The sequence below is a fragment of the Phocoena sinus genome, chromosome 6 (assembly GCF_008692025.1).
Source record: "Phocoena sinus isolate mPhoSin1 chromosome 6, mPhoSin1.pri, whole genome shotgun sequence".
Classification (NCBI taxonomy): Eukaryota; Metazoa; Chordata; class Mammalia; order Artiodactyla; family Phocoenidae; genus Phocoena; species Phocoena sinus.
In genome coordinates this window covers 34,561,104-34,575,424 of record NC_045768.1, presented here as the reverse complement: position 1 = coordinate 34,575,424, position 14,321 = coordinate 34,561,104, and the positions used below count along the sequence as shown (strand labels likewise).

The window sequence follows — 14,321 nt, the reverse complement described above, 5'->3', positions numbered from 1 at the left end:
CTGAGAACCTCCTGATATGTGTCAGCCAAAAATCTACCTGCCAGAATGGACACTTCACCCAAGAACATATCTGAAGGGGCAATAAACACATGAAAAGATGCTCAATATCATTAGTTATGGGGAAATGCAAATTAAAATCTCAATGTGATATCTTTACAGATCCACTGGCATGGCTAAAATTAAAAAGTCTGACAATTCCAAGTATTGGAGAGGATTTGGAACAACTGGAATTCTCATACATTGCAGGAAGGTAGAAGAAGGGGAGCCCAAAATGATGTAGTCACTTTAGAAAATAATTTGACAGTTTCTTGTAAAGTCAGACATACACTTTATCCTACAGCTAGCAATTCTATTCCTAAGTCTTTATGCAAGAAAAGCACATGACCACACAAAGACCTGCATGTGATTGGTAAAGCAGTGTTATTCATAACAGCCCCAAACTGGAAACAACACAAAGGTATATCAAATGTGAATGGATAAACACATTGTGACATATCTATACAGCAATAAAAAGGAACAGACTACTGATATATGTTTACAACCTGGTGATTCTCAAAAGCATTATGCCAAGGGAAAGAAGCCAGACACAAAAAGACTACAAACTGTATGATTCCATTTATATGACATTCTAGAAAAGGCAAAGCTATAGTGACATAGATCAGTGGCTGCCAGGGGCTGGAGGTAGGAGGAGGAAATTAACTGTAAAGGGGCACAAGGAATTTTTTTGAAATGGTGAACTTGTTCAATATCTTGATTGTGGTGATGGTCACATGTCTGAATGCACTTGTCAAAATTCATCAAACTGTACATTTAAAATATGTATTATATGTAAATTATTCACCAATACAGCTGACTTTTTTTAAAAAACTAGCTGCAGAGCATCATTTTTCTTTATATATAGGACAGTCCAAACATGGAACTCTTTTTTGCAAGGATAAAGGATCTCAGACTTGGGGTCAACACATATCATTTTATGATTTATTTTACATATTGGACTCTGGAGTTTATCCTAATTTCCTACTCCAACTGGCACTCTTTCAATTGGGAGCTGCTTTTTACATCTTTCCCATCTTAAATGTGGAGCCAGGGGATGTTATGAGCACTGCAGAGTCCAAATTGTGTCTGGTTGTATTTTAGGTCTATTAAATCCACTGCAGTGTTTGGAGCAGACTGGAGGGGAGAGAAAGAAGAGATCTGAAATAGACTGAAATACAGCACTGGGGGTGGAAAGAAGTGCCAGGGAGAGATATTTCAGCAGACTTTGTCAGGGACTAGATAAGGGGTATAAAAGAGAGTAAACAGTGTTCAGAGAAGACTTCGAACAGTTTCCCATTGCTTTTGAGAAAAAGCCCGAACTCCTGAGCGTGGGCTATCAGGCCTTCCATAATCTACTTCTAGTCTCCCTCTTCATTGCCCACTGCCTCTTTTCACTGAATCAGAAGCTCTGCAAGCACAGAATTCTGTTACTTAACAGCAGCCGTTCAGTACCTACTGGTTGTATATACATATATACAAATGTCCATTCACCTACTGATGGACACTTGTGTTGTTTTCATTTTTTGGCTATTACAAACAAAGCTGCTATGAATATTCTTGTCCAGGTCATTGTGTGGACATACGCTTTCATTTCCCTTAGGTAAACCGTGGCAATAGAATTGCTGGGTCATATGGTAGGTGTAGTACATCTATACAATGGAATACTACTCAGCAACAAAAAGACAAACTATTGGTGCACACAACAACATGGATGAATCTCAACATGCTTCTGCTGAGTGAAAGAAGTTGCATACCCTCCCGCCCCAGCAAAAAGACAGCCAGTATGTATGATTCCATTCATATAAAATTCTAGAAACAGCAAACTAATCTATAGCAACAGAAAGCAAACCAGCAGTTGGGAGGGCAGGGGACAGTGAGGCACATAGGGTGAGGATTATAAAGGTGCATGGGGAGGCTTTTTTGGGGTGATGGATATGTTCATTATTTTTATGGAAGTGATAGTTTCACAACTGTATACATATATCAGAACATCATACTGTACATTTTAAATATGTGCAGTTTATAGTATGTCAAGTATACCTTAATAAAGCTGTGAAAGATACTGTTTGAATAAATAGCAGGCCCTCCGTAAATGCATATAGAATGAACGTAGAGAAGTGTTCACTGTTGGTTTAAGGGATACAAACCAACATGCCCAATAAATATTGGTAGAATTAATGTACAGAAGAAATATGTGACTAAATAGTAGGTGTTCAATAATTTTATAAGGAATGAGTGAATGAATGAATGTATTTGACAAATGTTTATGTCAGCCTATCATGTGCCTGGGACTATCCTAGGCTCTGGGAATAGATTGGGGAACAAAACAAAGATCCCTGAGCTCACAGAGCTTTAATTTGAGGAGGACAGTAAACAATGAAAAGATAAGTAAAACACATATAGTGTGCTAGACAGGTGCCAAGGAGAGAGAAAGCTGAGAAGGGGGACAGGGAATGTCAGGGAAGGAGACTGACATTTTTGAGATTGTGGCCACCCTCCTCCCAGACCTAAAGGAAATGAGCGGACCAGGTGGGTATCTAGGAGAATAAAAAATAACGGCCCCAGAATTGAAGAAAAGAATAAGTAAGAACTGAATGAAACTTCTGACGAGTGAAACGTAATATAGCAAGAGCGCGTAAGTGCTAATAAAGACGGCTGCGGCCCGGACCCTCCCGGCCCGCCGATCCTTGCGTTGTCCACGAGGAGGCGCTCCTGCTCCCGCCCCGCAGTCGCCTTCCGCCAATGCGTGGGCACGCGCAGAAACCGCTAGGCGGCGTCGGTTTCCCTTCCCACGCGCGGACGCCGGCGTGGGCCGACGCCGCTGGGGTGCCCGCGCGTGCGCAGAGCCGAGGCCAGTCTGTCCTTGGGGCGGGGCGGAGCGGGGCGGGGCCGAGCAGGGCGGGGCGCGGGTTTGAGGTGATTCCTGAGGCGCGGCGGCTGTTTCAGCCGTGCGGGGAAACCGAAAGTGGGCGGCGGTCGTGGCTGTAGACCTGGCGGAGACGGCGGTGGGAGCCGGGCCCAGAGGCGCGGGGACGGGCCGCGGGCCCGCAGAACAAGGTGAGGGCAGGTCCTGCTGGCTGCGGGAACGACAGGTGCCAGGCGAGGGCGGACGAGGTTTCGGGCGGGCGCGGCGCACCTGGGTGACTAAGAGGGACAGTGGCCCAAGCGGGACTCGAACGGACCGGGGCCTCTTCCCAGCAGCCGCAGAGGATTCCCTGGTCTCCACCCCGGAAAGCGGGCTGGGCGCCAGGGGAGTTGGCGTTCCAGAGCGTTGTGTTTTAAATCTCTGATGGGACCGTCTGGGGTTCACCTGGGAGTCGGACGGACCCCTGCCGCCTGGGAAACTCTACAGTGGGGGCAGTGCAGCAGGGGGAGGGCGGGTGTGTGGACCTGGGGTGGGAGGTGCTGACCAGGAAGTGGATCCCGGTACCGGCGGGCGGACGCCAGCTGCCCGCCCGGAGCAAGGGACATGCGAGCCCCCTGGCTGTTTGAACTCCCACACCGTGAGCTTTTAAGTTCCTCTCTTTACAGACCCGCCCCTGCGGGCCGCTGGAGCAGTGCAGGACACAAATACTATCCGTTTCTCTCAAACCGTGAGCACCTGAGCCCCGGGTGGGTACAGCGCTCCAAGTTAGGAGGGAAATATGAATCCATGAGTGAGTTATCTTAACTTTCACCGTGTTCCCCAATAGTGTCAGGTTCTCAGCCTCAATTTAATGGGAGGGGACTTGGAGCCGGCACAACTGTTCTGCTCCGATCCCCTTGAGTGAGTAGGTACAATACATTTCCATACATAACCAAGGGCACCACTCAGTCCCAAACAATTACAAAGAACCGGAAAGGGAAATAGCTATATTAGAAAAAGTCTTGGCCCGAAAGGATTATGAAAGCCACTCTACAAAACAAAAACATCACTGACCTGTGTCATCCCTCCATCCCTATCCTCCACCCCCCCATCCCTATCCTCCACCCACCCCACCCCCGCCCCTTTCGTGCAGGTGGAAAAACTGCAGAAAAGTGCCCTGCCTAGTGATATACAACTTAAAGCCAGAGGTGGAACTTAGACCCAAGTCCCGGCCGCTTTGATGTATAGGTGTTGCATGCTGCAAATAGCGTGGGCTTTGCAGATTTGGGTTGGAATCTGGGCTTCTCCACTTGCTAATTGTGTGATCTTGAACAAATTACATACTTTCGTTGAGCCTGGTTTTCTCTTTATCAATTGGAAATATTTAACTTACTCTGCAAGGCTTTTGTGAGATAACTACTGTAATTCCTTTGGCTCATAATATAGTCAAGAAGTGTTAACTCTCTTCCTTCCACCGAACTTGTCGTATTTTACATAATTGGGTTTCAGTTTCTTGGATGCAGGGACACATCTTTAAGTGCTCTATATAATATAAATTGGCACATGGTGGAGATTTTTGCAGTTCCATTCAACTGATATTCATGGAGCATCAGTTACGTGCACAGGACCGTGCCGGGGGTAGGGAATTGCTCTGGGGCCAGCTGGTTTAGAACCCACGTCTCCTGTGCCCCAGTCCAGGGCCCTTTGCCGGCCCACAGCCCCCCTCTTTGCTAGTTCAACACAGTGAACTCTGAAGCAGCAGTTGGTGGTTCCTTCGGATTTCAGTCCCTGTAGATTGGAAATGAAATGTAATCTCTGCTAATGCCCTTTTAAGTGAACTGACTGAACATGGCTGAATGAACTATTGTATTTTGTACCAAGAGATTTAAACTCCTTGAAGAACCTCTCAGAAGTTCTCTGTGCAATATAATCTAGTTGGAGACCTAATATGAACGTAAAGGAAAAATACTTTATAATCCAACTCTAAGTGCCTACTCTGTGTTTGATCAAGTGCTATTTCTAAGAACTGAGATTTGACGTAGAGTGAGTACTTTGCCTCTGGGCACTTTCGGGGTCAACACATAAATACAGAAAGGACAGAAGTTCCTTGGTGCCTGGAGTGAAATCTAATTTCATATTTATGTGAATTGGTTTTTCTTTATGCAAAACCGACTTTCTCCTCCCTCTGTTCCCACCCTTATGCTTTTGAAAGCTTCATTCTTTTCAATATTTCCTCATTGGGCCAATTTTTTTAAAATGTTGTCTTTCAAACAAGCTAAAAGTATTGATAATTTGTCATTTTGAGCTGAAAATGTGTGTGAGGATATATGGCAGTTAGAGCTTCTCATCGGCACAAGATACTCAGTGTGACCCCAAAGCAAACTCGATATTTTAGCTATGCAGCTTTGTCAGGAGGAAGCAAACCCATGATTTCCGTTAGGTCTTTGGACCCCCGTTTCAGCACTTGAAGGACTCCAGGGAAAGTTGAGAACCATGGATCTTGACCATCCTCCTTATCTTCCATATGAAAAAAGCGACCTGAAGTGACTTGCTCAAAGGGTCATAGCTAATGAGAAGCAGACTGGGATTAAGACCCAAACTCCTAACTAAGCCACTTAGGATCTCAGAGCTTTCTCTAGTATGTAGATTTATGGAAAGCCTGTATTATTCATACTACATAATTAGTAATGCATGTATAATTTGGAGGTTGAAATTGCAATAATTAAAAAAAGAAAACTGCTCTCTAAAGATACCCTGAGGGAGTATATCACCACCTGAGGGCATTAATTACTATCTTTATTTTTTTTTTTAAACAGGATTTTAAAAAATTAATAAATTTTATTTTTGGCTGTGCATGGGCTTTCTCTAATTGTGGTGAGCGGGGGCTACTCTTCGTTGTGTTACACGGGCTTCTCATTGCAGTGGCTTCTCATTGCAGTGGCTTCTCTTGTTGTGGAGCACGGGCTCTAGGTATGCAGGCTTCAGTAGTTGTGGCACTTGGGCTCAGTAGTGGCTCACAGGCTCTAGACCACAGGCTCAGCAGTTGTGGCGCACGGGCTTAGTTACTCCGCAGCCTGTGAGATCTTCCCGGACCAGGGATCAAACCCGTGTCCCCTGCATTGGCAGGCGGATTCTTAACCACTGCGCCACCAGGGACGTCCCAACTGTCTTTTTAAAAAGAGTTGGTAAAGGAGTAATTAAGGTAATAAATAGACTATAATTGGAAATAAAAGATAGCATGTTAAACTGTTGCAAGATGAGAAATCACCTTGGAAGAGTCTTAGACAAAAACCTTCCCTCTCTTAGGCTCAGTTTATTGATTTGTAATAAGGGGTTTGGGATAGACTAGATGATGCCTAAAATCTTTTCAGCACAGACATTCTGAATTTTAAGGGCCTGGCTTGTTGCTAAAATAGTGTCCTCATGGAAGAAGGCAGCCATTTACCAGAAGTATGTGCCCTAAGGAAATACTAAAAATTGAGTAGCTGACTAAAGAAGGTAAGAGATTGCTTGGTGATTTCACTTTACCCTAATGATTCTTCAGATTTATTTGTGGGTTTAGTGCCACTCTTCAAGTCAAATTTATGACACACAAAAATATGCAATGAGGAAAATGAGCCAAATAGTACAGTTGGAAATAGTTGAGAAAAGAGGAACTGAGAGGAGAGAGCATATATGGGAGTGAGACCAGCTTGGCTAAAGGTCTTTGGGCAGCAGGATTGAGGAAACTGCAGCTACAGGAAGCAGATCACATGCAAACGATGGTAATGGTAAAGGCAGGTATCCAGAGGACACCAAAACCTGCTTCTTCAGAATAAGACTCTCCCGGGACCATTTTTAGGTGTATTAGAGAGAAAAGTTGTGAATTTACAAATACAGTTTTGAAAGTGAGAATTATTTTAGGCTATTTACATTGTTTAAACCTTGCTTTCCTAAAGGTTGTCATTACTTTCCCCTACTCCTTGCCCCACTTCTTGCACATTGTTAGTATTTCAGGATATTCAAGATTAATTGTATAGCAAAATAGAAAAGGAACAGTATAAAAGGATTGAATTTTTGCAGCAGTTGGCAAGTATTTTGGATTTGGGTGCCACACCCTTAAATCAGAATGTAGCAATCCCCATTTCATGCCACTTTAAGGGCTAATCACTAAATATGTCCCAGGGTTGTTCTCCGTATTCCCCACGTCAGATTTACTTTCAGAAGCCAACTCTGTACATTTGGAGCAGCTGTCTGAAAGGATGCCCCATTTTTGGGAGCCAGAAGACCTGGGTTCTTGTTGTGGGTCTGGCCATAAAAATATGTGAGGCCTGGAATAATTACCCTGGACCTCAGTTTCCTCATTTAAAAAAAATTTTTTTAAACTTTTATTTATTTATTTATTTTTGCGGTACGTGGGCCTCTTACTGTTTTGGCCTCTCCCGTTGCGGAGCACAGGCTCCGGACGCACAGGCTCAGCGGCCATGGCTCACAGACCCAGCCGCTCCGTGGCATGTGGGATCTTCCCGGACCGGGGCATGAACCCGTGTCCCCTGCATCGGCAGGTGGACTCTCAACCACTGCGCCACCAGGGAAGCCCTTTCCTCATTTTTAGACTAAACAGTTTGGAGGAGATGGTGTGAAGGTGCCTACTAGCATTCCGCGCTTCTCTCTCGGCTCCCTACTCTGAAGTCGGGCCCACTGTCCTGTCCTGTGCTGTTTTACAATGTCCAGGGGCATTGTGGGACATGGCAGTTAAGAGGCTTTTGCCTACTTGTTAAGTGCGAAATCTTGGAGCAGATCTGGTAGCTTTCTTACTAAGCTTGCCAGGTCAAGTATGTTAATGAGGCAAGTAAGAAAACCTGGGAAAACGCTAATATTTCAAATTTGATACTGTACTAAAAATTTCTCCAGTACACCACTGTCTGTATTATTGCACTCTTAGCCGTGTAATGCAGGTATTCATAGGTAGTTTGCCATCCATACCATGTTTCTAGGAAAATGTAACTACCGAATGTCAAGTATTGTGGTAAGCACATATAACTCTATTTTTGACACTTGTCATTCAGAAAGAGAGGCAAGGAAAGGAGGAGAAAAAGAGTGAGAGGAAGGACATGAAAGTCAAGTGCAATCTGTTGTGATCCTCGTGGCCAGTTTCTTCCTCCTTGACCGGGGTCTTTGCTTGCTGACCTTGGTCAGTTTTTGAGATTAAAATACTCTGATTAAATAATTCCCCAGACTCACCTCCACTTTACTCTGCTCAAGCAGAGGATTCTTATTCAGCTCAAGCTTCCTCTTTATTATCTAGGGAAACCCTTAAGAATTTTAACCTGAATTTAAAGAGATGACCAACTTTATTTCTCCCAACCTCACGTAACTTACGGTCACCAGGGCTTACATAACATTCTCAAAATAAAAGTACGAATTTGAATTCTCTTAAACTCTAAATTGTATTTATCACAATGCTTTTAGAGAGTAGAAATAAGTAGGAAAGTTGAAAGATCAAAATGGCAACTTAAGAAATTTGGGAGCCACACATCATCAAAAGATCTACAAACAATAAATGCTGGAGAGAATGTGGAGAAAAGGGAACCCTTCTGCACTGTTGGTGGGAATGTAAATTGATACAGCCACTATGGAGAACAGTATGGAGGTTCCTTAAAAAACTAAAAATAGAATTACCATATGACCCAGCAATCCCACTACTGGGCATATACCCTGAGAAAACTGTAATTCAAAAAGAGTCATGTACTACAAGGTTCATTGCAGCACTATTTACAATAGCCAGGACATGGAAGCAACCTAAGTGTCCATCGACAGACGAATGGATAAAGAAGATGTTACACATATATACAATGGAATATTAATCAGCCATAAAAAGAAACGAAATTGAGCCATTTGTAATGAGGTGGATAGACCTAGAGTCTGTCATACAGAGTGAAGTAAGTCAGAAAGAGAGAGACAAATACCGTATGCTAACACATATATATGGAATTTAAGAAAAAGAAATGTCATGAAGAGCCTAGGGGTAAGACAGGAATAAAGGAACAGACCTACTAGAGAATGGACTTGAGGATATGGGGAGGGGGAAGGGTAAGCTGGGACGAAGTGAGAGAGTGGCATGGACATATATACACTACCAAATGTAAGATAGATAGCTAGTGGGAAGCAGCCGCATAGCACAGGGATATCAGCTCCGTGCTTTGTGATCGCCTGGAGGGGTGGGATAAGGAGGGTGGGAGGGAGAGGATATAGGGATATACATATGCATATAGCTGATTCACTTTGTTATACAGCCGAAACTAACACAACACTGTAAAGCAATTACACTCCATTAATAAAGATGTTAAAAAAAAGAAAAAGAATTTTGTAAGCCACTTTGGAGGAGTTGCCATTGAGGCACTTCACTAATAGTTGAAATTCCCATGATAAGCTTCCTTTTGTGCTTCTAGTTGATGACATCCAAGATAATAAACTTGATTTTTATAGTTAGAAGAAAGTATTCTTATATGCATACTGTTTCCAAAAGTTCTTGAGTATAATTGCCATCTTCAGAAAACCTCAAAAAATGCCATGATAACCAAGGAATTAACAAAATTAGAAAATAATAAGTTTTTTAAGCTTTAGTTGTAATATTTTTTTTGTTCAGTGCCTGAAGTGATATTGCTAATGTTGGAATTGCAAACTGGGCTGGAAGAAATTGACAAACATGAGAACAAGACATACATCTAAACAAGATGTACAACCACATTTACCCTTCCAGGTTTTACTGCACTTACCTGTTTCTCACCATCTTTGAGATCCTCAGTCCTATAGTCCGAGGACTGCCCTTCCCTCCAAAAAGTTGTATACAAATAGAGAATTATAGTATTCCATGAAAATAGCATACTTAAAAAAGGGGAGGGAGAGGGATGCTTAATTCAGATTGTAGCCATGTGGTCAACCGTTGCTTCCCAGTCTCAAGTATCAGGTTCTTTTTTCTAATTTTTAAAAAAACTTTGTAAAACTTCACACATGAGTAGTTGTACTTCTAATATCCGTTGGTTGATAAAATATATAACTACCAAAAGCTGTTGTAAATTCAATATCGTGTTTGTGACTCTCAACAGTATCTGCACACTGTTTGAAAAACAGGAATACATGTAAGTATGAGACACTTACCAGTGTTCAAGCAGTGCTTGCTTACACATCGGGATGTGTGGACTTTTTGCAGTAATGCTATGGCCCAGACCTGAGCCTGCTCATTGAGAACTCTGGCTCAGAGTGGAAAGGCCCAGAAATAAACTGTGTGATGAATCTCAATCACAGCTTGGTGACGTAATTGGCTGTCTCAGTCAGTTTACAACAATCATTAAAATTTGCAAATAATTTTTAATAACTTAAATTTAAGATTATTCCTTTAGCTGCTCACATGCACTACACTATTATTTTAGTGAGTGGGAGAGAAAAGGAGTGGTGTTAGTTATATGGAGAATTTCTCATTCATTCACTCAATATGTATTGAGCTCTTGTTGTGGGCTGGGCACTAGGGATTCAGCAGTGAACAAAACCCACCGAAATCCCTGCTTTCGTGGAGCTTACATGCAAGTCAGGGAGACAGACAGTAAAATAAAGGATATTGGATGGCATAAGTGCTACGGAGTAAAATAAGGCAGGGGAAGGGTAAAGGAAGTACTGGGCAGCCGGCATAACAGTTCTGGTTTTGAATAGGGTGACCAGGGAAGGCTGTACTGAGAAGGTGACATTTGAGCAAATACCTGAAGGAGGTGAGGCAATGAGCTGTGTCTACCCTGGGGCAGAGGGACTGGCAAGTGCAGAAAGAAAAGCAGTGTGGAGTGGAGTGAGTGAGAGAAAAGGGGAGGAGGAGTTGAGGTCAGAGAAGTGGGCTGGGTGCAGATTGTGTAGGGCCCTTTTGGCCCCTCGGAAGACTTTGGCCTTTAGTCTGAGTAAGACAGGAAGCCCTTGGAGGGTTTTGAGCAGAGGAATGACGTGATGGGATTTATGATTTAAAAGGATCACTCTGGCTGTGATGTGAAGAACAGATTATCTGTGAAGTGGAAGCAGAGAGACCAGCACAGAGGCAGTTGCCTCAATCCAGGCAACAAATGTTGTTGACGTGGACTAGGGTGATCACCATGCAGGTGGTGAGGAGTGGGGGAACCGTGAACTGAGCCTGTCCATCTTCATGTGTCACTTAGTGGTGGGGGAATTCGGCGGTGGAGAACCACTAAGACCAAATCCCTTCATCTTACAGATAAGAAGGCTGGGGAGAAGGGATTTGTCCCAGGAAAAGAAGTGCTTTTTGCATAGTGGTATTGAACTTGGGGAACACAAGCAGGAAGAGGAGGTGTGTGCACAGCCTTCCGCAATCCCCCATCTCTCCCCCAAATAAAGTCAGAATCAAGGTATCATCTACTAGTTGTCAGTAGCTTTACTCTTGAAAGAAACATTAAACTTCCTTGGTCGTAACTGTGGATTTTAACTATGATAATATGTGCATTTAAGAGAGTGAAACTAGGAGGTTATGTGTGTGGCAGGAGCCTCTCTCAGGTCAGGTTGGGAAGTCTAACTTAGAAAAATTAGTCTAACTGTTGCCAAGAAACGAAGATAGGCAAACATGAGGTTAGGGAGGGTGAGAAAAGTGAAAAATAAGGATGAGCACTTGTGTGCCACACAGATTAGCACTGTTTTTTTATTTATTTAACATTATCATCAGTTGCTCACTGTAACTACATACCTTTTATCTGCATGAAGCCTACCTGATAGTCTTGGGGTAGGAGGATAGGATAATCAGGATAGAGGCCATAAGACTACTGTATCTTGGCAGAGTCTAGTTCCCCAAAGAAGAAGACACATTCAAAGAGGGTGGGATTAAGGAAGTAAGCACTGGGCAAGGCCTTACAGCTTTTACTGTATTCTGTGGCAATTAGACAAGCTGTGTATGTGGGTGTATGACCTTCTCCCTCCCCAAAATGTGTTAAGTGCTGTGTTTGGGAGATCCCTGATGACACCTGTTTCAGAACAGAAATAAGGAAGATAGAGGGGAACATTTCCGAGAAAGTGGCCTGAAATTGCTCTCCTTAGGATGGAGGGACCAGGAGTCTTTCATACAGGGCGACCTGTAAAACAAGCCTCTGGTTAGCTTCTAAGATGGGGTTAGAACTGTCTTTTCAAGCCAGTATCATATTGGAGTTCTGTCATATTTTAATCATAGAATTTCCATTATTGAGTAGAATGCATTTATTAGAGATTTTTTCCCCCATAAATTAGTGGTTGCTTGTCTACCCCCTAAGTAGCTGGGGAAAAGTAGACCACAGTGGGAAGGTAACAATGGAACAGATGCTCTTTCCAAAAAGAAGGGAAGGAGGAGGCAGTAGAGAAGGTGATGGGTATGTCCTTCATACTGAAACTGTGGCAGGGGAATTTAAAGTTGTTCTGACTAGGGAGGAGCCAGATATGCTAAATAGTCTAGTTTGATCCTGGTACACTGCTCACACCCAAGAGGGTATATTCCCACATGGGCACTGACCACCTGACTTTATACCTACAAATAATGTGTATATAATTCATAGTCAGGGCCCACTTAGATATGCAGATATACAAAGAGGTAAAGGCCAGTTTTACTCAGAGGAGCTCTAGATGAGTAGGTGGGAGGGATTGGGTTTGAAGGAAAGAAGAGAGTAGATAGATAGGTAGGAAAGGTGGAGGTCAAAGAGAGAAAGTTGAGAAGGCTTGGTACTAGGAAGTTAGCAAATGATCCTTTAGTTTTTCCTCGTGCAAATTAAAACTTGGCCAGCCTGCTCGCTTTGTGGTTTTTCTTACTTGAAATAACTGTATACCAAAAGTTCAATGATCTTTGAATCATGAACCATTGTAAATCAAAGCATTTCTCTTGTAATCAGGAGTTTACTATTTAAGAGCCAAAGTTCATACTTCAGTTTTAACATCTGGCAACCTTGAAATATAGGTCCCAAAGCCAGCCTCTCTTTCCTTCTCACCAGCATACTCAAAATGTAGATGGACATCAGGAGTAATGCAGGTGCTCAGACTCTATAGCTGTTGTCTTTCTCTGCCATGAATTTTTAGTCTTTAGAGTGCCTGTCTCCAGTTGTCTCGTTGACTTGGGATCCATACCATACCTTTGAGTAGGCTGAGTCTACTGTTCATTTCACAGGACTGTTTTTTTTCTTCTCTTCAGTTTGCTTTACTGTCTTTCTTGATTGTCTTGTCTCCTGTTGTTAATTCTTCAGGGTTTTGTCTTTTATTTTTTTCAGTACCAGTCAGGGTAATATGATAGAAAGAATGGGGGCTTTGGCATCAAACAGACCAGGACTAAAATCCTGGCTTCCATACATCCTGTGATATGTTGGTTATTTAACATCTCTGAGCTTTGGTTTTCTTATTTACAGAATGAGAATAATACTTTCCTTCCATAGTTATTATGGGTATTAAATCTTCAGATAGTCCAATTCTCAGAATTTACACGAGAAAGAAAAATATATATCTTTGCAGAGCAGCTTCATTTATTTTTTATTGAAGTATAGTTGATTTAGAATGTTGTACTAATTTCTACTGGACAGCAGAGTGACTCAGTTATACACATATATACATTCTTTTTTTAATATTCTTTTCCATTATGGTTTATCCCAGGAGACTGGATATGGTTCCCTGTGCTATACAGTAGGACCTTGTTGTTTATCCATTCTAAATGTAATAGTTTGCATCTACTAACCACAAACTCCCAGTCCATCCCTCTCTCTCCTTTCCTCCCCCTTGTCAACCACAAGTCTGTTCTCTATGTCTGTGAGTTTTTTTCTGTTTGGTAGATAGGTTCATTTGAGCCATATTTTAGATTCCACATGTAAGTGATATCGTATGGTATTTGTGTTTCTCTTTCTGACTTACTTCACCTAGTATGATCATCTCTAGTTGCATCCATGTTGCTGCAAATGGCATTATTTCATTCTTTTTTATGGCTGAGTAGTAGTCCATTTTATGTATGTACCACATCTTCTTTATCCATTCATCTGTCAGTGGACATTTAGGTTGTTTCCATGTCTTGACTATTGTGAATAGTGCTGGTATGAACATAGGGGTGCATGTATCTTTTTGAATTATAGTTTTGTCTTGTTATATGCCCAGGAGTGGGATTTCTGGATCATATGGTAACTCTATTTTTAGTTTTCTGAGGAACCTCAATACTGTTTTCCATAGTGGAAAGCAGCTTTATTTTTAATACCCCAAAGCTGGAAGCACCCCGCATGTCTATCAACATTTGAATGGATAAACAAATTGTGGTATATCCATACAGTGGAATACTACTTATCAATAAAAGGGGATGAACTACTAGTGAGTATTGTTTATATATTCTAGTTACCAGTCCTTTACCAGGTATGCTATGAAAATATTTTCTCTTAGTCTGTGGCTTGTCTTTTCATTTTCTTAACAGCCTTTAGAAGAG

The 14,321-nt window shown here is 42.5% G+C and overlaps 1 protein-coding gene across 2 annotated transcripts in view; it reads left to right on the top strand.

Moving 5' to 3' along the window:
* Positions 1-2,921: 2,921 nt before the first annotated feature.
* The window catches only part of TDRD7 (tudor domain containing 7), an 89,827-nt gene continuing 78,427 nt past the window's right edge, over positions 2,922-14,321 (top strand). Inside the window, exon 1 of one of the 2 annotated variants that reach the window (XM_032635307.1) lies at positions 2,922-3,093. The gene's annotated coding sequence lies outside the window, so the exon portion shown is untranslated. The remainder of the gene's footprint in view (positions 3,094-14,321) is intronic. The other variant, XM_032635306.1, reaches the window with a different exon arrangement.